Genomic DNA, 7,419 nt, shown 5'->3' on the forward strand with positions numbered 1-7,419 from the left:
TCTTTACAGGCTCTTCAGAATTATGCAGCTTCACTTATTTTTGATTGGTTTTGTTACTCATTTAGTCGTTCTTCTATGTTGAGAATTAGACTAAAAGTTTGTGCTATTGATTTTTAACTTCACACTGGTATTTCTCTGGCAGGCCAGAAAACCAGTGTTTATGCATGCCCTGGCTCAAAATTTCAGTTGACCACCAAACATATATCCACAAACTTTGCAGCCATGTCTAGTATGCATAAAAATCTGTTTCCCTGCAGAAAATGAGTAATTTTGTGTGGAAATCAGAGCATTTGCAAACCTAAATGGGTACATCCAGCAATCTAGAACACAAATTTGTACACACTGATTTAAAAAATTTTCTCTGCCTGCAGAAGATCAATCTCTTTATCTTTGGCAGCTGAATCACGTATCTATATGGATGTCCATTTCTAGCTTGGCCTGTCTCTATTTTGCACACTCAGAAGTATCAAACTCTTCCTCTCTTGTGCATTCAGATATTAGCCTATAGTGATGGAAGCCTATGAAACCTGAACTGACAGAAAGGGGAGGAGCAAAGTCTGTGCCAACGAGTTTTGCTCTGTGAGTGGAAACTCTGGGACTGAGGGATGGGGGATTCTTGATATCCACAAACCATGCTGCATCTGTAACTGAGCTGCTGGGACTAATACAGGCCATGTGGAGATGTGTGGGAGGTAACCCTCTGTTCCTTAATTCTCCCCCACATACAGGATTTTGGGCCAATAGATTGTTATGCTACATGGACCCAATGACTATGCCCCTGGCCCCCACACAATCCTCCTCCCCTTCTTCGGGAGCTATGGTGATCCACAACATCCAGAGGCTCTACCCTTTGCATGAATCACATTTTTAGAACTATAAAGCCCAATTCTGCAGCCTTCCCACTGAGTGGTACTTACTGACACAAGTCATTCCATCGAGTGTAGTGAGAGCTCAGTGTGGCTAGTAATTTCAGTACTACCCAACATGTGTAATGGGTGCAGAATTGGACACCTGGTGAATAACAGTAGGAAAAAATAATCTTTCATGTTATTGTATGTATCCAAGGATTACAAATTTTAGCCCTTTTATTATTTCGCAGTCTATAAACTAGTTCTTCATTAGTAGTGCTATAGACAATGATACTTCCAAAGCCCATTTGTGCATTGTTAGGGACCTTGTCCATTTCTATGAGATATATAACAATGTACAACAGCAAGAGTATGCAGAAATTTGTGAGCTGAGATAGTTATCTTCTGCAATACTATCCAATAGACGCAGAATAGACCCAGCCTTGGCTCAACACAGAATCTTCCTCCAGTTTGTTCACTCATTGTGTGCTCTCTCTGTGCAAGAGTGTAAAACTACAATTGACGCATTTGGTCAGAGAGTGAAATCCTGGCTCCACTGAAGGCAATGGCAAAAAATCTATGATTTGCAATGGAGCCAGGATTTCACCCACAGTTTTTCTGAGTTGTGTCTCTAACATTAGTCTATCACTGATGTGTATCTGCCTGGCTTTTCAAAAAATAAATGATTTATTATTTGTTATCCTTGTCCTCCTTGATTTTGTCTAGACTTGGAAAATGAGTAGTATTTTAAAATATGTTAGCGAACATGCGAACCTAATGTAGACCAAAGGTTGACATGACTAGCTAAAATATTGTTAAAGATGTTAAACTCTCTTTACTCCAGTTATTAAATGGTATTTAAAACATTATAATTAAAATGTACTAATGCATTATTAATGTTGTTAATCAATTAAAACATCTATTTTTAAAATCACTGTGGACATATGATGGCCCTATACGAATCATGGTGCATGAAGAGAGTTTGAGGTTTGGCGCATTTCCTTTTTTTGGCAGGTAACTATTGGTGGGTCAGATTGGCAGATCCCAATGGCATTCCATGAATAATGAAAATTTCAAAAGTGATCAGAACCCAACATCTCCCAGTAAGGCACCTAAGTTACTGCCTAGATACTAAAGAGAGCTCAGCTCCCCTTTGGAGAACAATGGGAGCTACCGATGCTGACTCCCTTTGAAAATCCGGTTCATAGTTTCCCACGATGTGCTATACTGCCACGCTCCCATGCAGTTGGTAAGTACAGACAGTATGGAGCATGATGTCTGGTTGTTGGTTTTTTTGTTTATTTGTTTTTCCTTCTTTCTAGCAACAGGACATCTGGTGCAGTGGCCAACATTTTTCATACTGGATGTTAATATTTTCAGTTTAAGGTTAATTGAACAAGCAGTCCAAGATGCACTGCAGTGATTTTTGAAGTTGTTCTAATCTCCTTTAATTTATAGTGGTGGATGGGAAGAAAATTAGCCCAGTGAGCTCCCTCTGTTTCTATATCTTCTCGTTAAACTAATGACAAGCTATTGCTGTGACTCATTCTGTCTCTTTTGCTCGCTCTCTCTCCTCTAATAACCTGGCAGCAAATAGTGGATGGGGAAAATAGAACAGTGTCTGTCTCTTTTCACTCTTGCAATCACAATGTGAGAGGCAATTAGTCTCATTCTGTGGATGGAAACCAGAGCACAGTGAGGAGAGTTAGTCCATTTGCCCATAAAGGAAAAAGGCTCAACACTTTGTATGTTTTTAATCACATTAAGCCCAATTCATCCTTGCCCTTCACTTTGGGTAGTCATATACACTAGTGCCAAGCGGGTATAAAATGCTACCAATTGGGATGTAATGCTTTACACCCAGGAGTACTGGAACAATTTCTATAGTGTGGGTGCTGATGAGGGAAACCATGTATTTGGTGTTTGTTATTACATCTTCAAGCCAGGGGGTGCAGCTGCACCTCTATAACCCCCCTAGTTCCAGCACCACTGTTTACACCCATTTTTCATTCATGTAAATGACTATGGCAAGTACAGGACAATGGTGATCAGACACATTGTCTTCCCCAAGGAGAGAGATTCCTTAAATGCTCTTCAGCTCCCTTAAATCCCCAGCACAGGTTGAATATTGCATAGTCTAAGTGCCATGAATCTGATTCTAATCTCACTCCTGGTGTAACTCCATTGACCTTCAGGGAATTATTGCAGGCTTACTCTGTTGTAACACAATCTGAATTCCATCCAAAAAATTCAGACCCAACAAATGGAAATACTTGATTTTGTACAGTGGAATTCACTGACTGATGTGGCTGAATGTTTTGGTTTTTTTTTTAAAGGGCTGGGTAATTTTATGACCTCTAATGGCATTTGTAGTTATACAAGACAAGTCCCATGTCCTGTTATCAATTTCTACCCAAATCTTCCATTGACTTTGAGAGTTATGGAAATGGAATGGGGGTTGGATATAGCCCATAATAAGATTCCATCCTTCAGGACATAAGCTGATTGCCCGTAGGAGCAAGGAAGGATTTTCAGTCCCTCCATTGAGCGTTATACAATTGGTGAGATGAATCCGCTCTGGAGGTTCATGAGGTAGCAGACTTAAATCACACTATTCAGACTGTATTCTTGCATGTTCACTGGGCCGTGTACTTGTTAAATAGCACTCTGGCCTGTCACCCAGCCAATCTGACCCTGTTTATTGCAAGTCTATTCGAGTGGACATATGTATGATAGAGCTGGAGTTTTAATTTTTTTTCTCCTCTGTTGGAAAAGAGTATACTGTGTTTTTCTGGATTCAGTTTATAAATAGCGTAAATGGAATTGTATAAATATTTGGGGGTAAGATGAAGTGAGAAATTCGGATATTACTGCCATATCATTTAACTATTACAGACAAGTTTGTTATCCTCTGTTTCAGATGATCAACCAGGAACCTGAGCTGATGATTCAAGCTTATGGCATGTGCCACCACACAATCTGAGTGTTTCTTACTCAAACAACGCAAACTGAATTTGTAAGGATAACAAACAAAGCCGCATAGCTTGTAAACTGTCACAAAGCCTCCAGAATCTGTGAAATATCTGACAGGAAAGAATATTTATGGCAGTTTTGCTTGATCCACATTTTTTAAATGTTTAAGAACTAAAAGAAACACTCAGACAGAAAGTATTCCCTTCCAGCTGGTGCATCTTGAAACCAGTAGCCATAGTGAACTGTCACACATGTAACATTGAACAGCACTAATCACAGTGTATTTTTGGTGCTGGCATGTTGTAATGAGGATGGAGTACCACAGGAAGGTGGTGATATTTGTGGGTTTTCTCACCCCATTGCTAAAGGACTTTAGTGATCCTATGCGTTAATCTGTCCCTGATGATAGCAAAAAGATATCTCCCAAACAGGGTCTACTGCACCTTTACATTGGTAAAACTGAAAGGAGAATTTGGCCCACAGTTTGTCAGATTTTACACAGAATCTGCGGACAGACTAGAATATACCCACATCCTGAATCCCTAGTTCAAATAACCTAAACTTCTGTGTAGCAATCTGATTACATTTATCCAAGAGAAGGGCACCATAAACACCCTTCTTGGATAGAAAGTATTCTATTCCCCATTACAAATCAAATGTAAGGGTCAAATTTTGGCCCTGTATAACACAGTTGATCCCATTGGGTTCACATGTGTGTAAATTAGGGCAATATTTGGCCTCAGTTTACTGGTTTCTTGCTTAGCTGTGATTTATATTTGTCTGTCTATTTTCCTATTTGGGGTTTTGCACTAAATCCATCACCACAGTAGCTGAAAGTTGCACAAAAGCATTATGCCTATGGGTCTATTTTTAGTTTTTAATGTTGGCATAACTCAAGTAGCTCATTTTATTATCTGAGCAATGAAAAATCCCAGTGAGTCAACTTCTAAATGTTTTCATTGTACTAACATGAGCACTGACAATTATAGAATCCATTTAAAAAATTAAAACAGAAAAATGTTTGCTTACAGATTTTACTCCTCTTCCCATGTGCTAAATTTAATCTAGTTCTGCCAGAGTGGATTTTTGATAACCTTGTGAAAACAGGGCTTCTGCATGGAAAAGCAGACAGACCCATGACGATGGGGGTGGGAGCAAGTGCAGCTCAAACAGAGTGCACAGATAGTGCTCTCAGTGATGAAAATGCAATTAATAATGAGTAGTGGCTGGAAAACCTCCTAGATTATTCAGCTGTCTTTAATTTACCTTTCAAAGCAAACCAGGGGAAATGACAGTTGCTTTGCAGTTTTTAAGAAGTGGCTGCTGTGACATTAACCTATTATTTTCATGAACTCTTCCACTGTTCACAACTGATATCATTTGTAATATACACTGACAGATACTGCTGCACCGAGAAGCATTCTCTCATGTTAATTCTATTGGATGCCATGGTATTTTCCTCATAACCTGTAGTATATCATCTCTTGGGACAAAAATCCACCCCATCCCGGGGGGCCATCATAAGACCTATGTGTCACTTAAGCTCTATTTGAGTACAATTGTAAAAGTAAAATATACTCTCAATCTCATCTGCACCACTGCTACAAAGCTCAAAATGACAATTGGCAGAGGAGGAAAGCTACCAGCAAAGAAATAGTTACAATGAACTGAGTTTCTGCCTTATGCGTTATGTCCTCAATCTATTCGGTAGTATGTCAGTAACTGGAATATATTATATTGCATTTTCTGAACAGAAGGTAAGTTAGGGGAAAATTAGGCCTAAAGCATTCAATCCAGAGCAGCAGCTAATATGGCCCTGATCTGCAAATACTCATGTGAGCACTCCTATATATACAGCTAACACTGGAGGATTGACATACATCCTTACCTGCTTTATTTAATGATTTGATCTAATATTGTAAACAAAAATGTAAAAAACTATGACTATTCTTTTGGATTTTTAAACAAATTCACATCCGCTGTGTTCATGCCCTACCTGTGTTTGCTTTTCATGAGTACTCTAGCAAATGAGTTTACTGGCAGGAATATGCTCCAACGCAATTTCATTGTCACTGCATCTGATGACAGCAAAATCTCATTTGCCTTTCCTTATCTCACTGCTCAATTGTTATCCCCTCTCCTGCTTGTTCCTTTTGCTTTTTATTTTTACTTTCTTCTTCTGAGCCAATAGTCCTGAATGTTGCCAAGACAAAATGAAGAGGAGCTCGGTGCTGTCATTTCTAAGTGCTATACTGGATAGCGAACACCCGGTCCACATTGTTTTGGTAACTAAGCGTTTGGGTTTGTTTTTGGAATGGTCACTGCAGCTACCAAAGCAGGCTCCCATCTCTTATGTGTGTTACTTTTCTTCCAAATATACTGTAAACGTATCCTTCCAACACATGTTAGTGATGTGTTTGCATTTAAATTCCTTTGTTCCAGAATAAATAAGTTATTGCATGTTCCCATGGAATGTGTGCTTTTATGTAATTGGATTTTAATGACCATGAAGCATGCTAAAATGTTGATTCTGAAGGGTGCTCTATAAATATGTGACTGATTGTGCTACATTTTTCTTCTAATTGTCAGTGTTGGTGGGTGTACTAGTGCCAAAGCAGCAGGAAGTGAAATGACTGCAAGAGCTGAAGAATATGGATTTGGCATTATTATTTGAATACATACCCGACAAAGCGCTGTATAATCAAAGCATTCTTAACATCCGCAGTGTGACTAGGAAGATATGATAAAAGTCTAAATAGCACATAAATGCCACTGCCAAAGAATTATACTGGTTTTGAAAAAGCAAAATTCCTTCCTTTTACCACCTGTGGACAATGGTCCTGAGTGTTCTATTGAGTGCCTGCCATTCGTGAACCTTCGATGAATCCTGTCTCCGGAGCGCCCACGCTGCCAGCAGTTATTGCCCACATGTTACAGTTTCAAACAACCACCTTAATGCTTTCTCCTATTCTAGCCCCTTGTGCTTGGGCGGAGCTCCCTGTAAACCTTCACAAAACTCATTCGTTATCCACCTTCTAATCCCTCCTTCAAGCTTTTCTGTGCTTCCTCGACAATAGTTGGGTTGCTGGTGTGCTGAGAGTGCTGTCTGTTGTGCTGACCAGTACTGTCACGTTGTTTTCTTGTGCTCCCCCATCTGTCTGGGGCAGGGACTGTCTTGTTGTTTTATCAGAGGTGGGCAAACTATGGCTCACGGGCCACATCTGGCCCACAGGACCCTCCTGGCCCTTGAGCTCCTGCCCTGGGAGGCTAGGCCCTGGCCCTTCCCCTGCTGTTCCCCCGCAGCCTCAGCTCACTCCGCCACCAGCACAATGCTCTGGGTGGCGCGGCTGCCTGTCCTGGTGCTCTGGGCAGTGTGGCTGTAGCACCGCCAGCCACCGGTGCTCCAGGAAGCGCAGTAAGGGGGAGGGGGGGTTGGATAGAGGGCAGGGGATTTTTGGGTGGTGGTCAGGGGGTGGGGGTGTGGATAGGGGTTGGGGCAGTCAGAGGGTGGGGAGCAGAGGAGTTGAATGGGGGCAGGGATCCTGGGGGGGCAGTCAGGAATGAGGGAGGGGTTGGATGGGGCAGGGGTTCTGGGGGC

At 41.1% G+C, this 7,419-nt stretch overlaps 1 long non-coding RNA gene across 4 annotated transcripts in view; it reads left to right on the plus strand.

Annotated features, from left to right (window-relative positions):
- Nucleotides 1–6,801, plus strand: part of LOC123347634 — a 33,025-nt gene extending 26,224 nt beyond the window's left edge. For 3 of the 4 annotated variants that reach the window (XR_006573106.1, XR_006573103.1, XR_006573104.1), the window contains exons 2-3: nt 1,863–2,097; nt 3,769–6,191. This is a non-coding gene — a long non-coding RNA (uncharacterized LOC123347634). Of the gene's footprint in view, nt 1–1,862; nt 2,098–3,768; nt 6,192–6,410 lie in introns of those variants that run through there. The other variant, XR_006573105.1, reaches the window with a different exon arrangement.
- The last annotated feature ends 618 nt before the right edge of the window (nt 6,802–7,419 follow it).

Source organism: Mauremys mutica, chromosome 1 (assembly GCF_020497125.1).
Source record: "Mauremys mutica isolate MM-2020 ecotype Southern chromosome 1, ASM2049712v1, whole genome shotgun sequence".
NCBI lineage: Eukaryota > Metazoa > Chordata > Testudines > Geoemydidae > Mauremys > Mauremys mutica.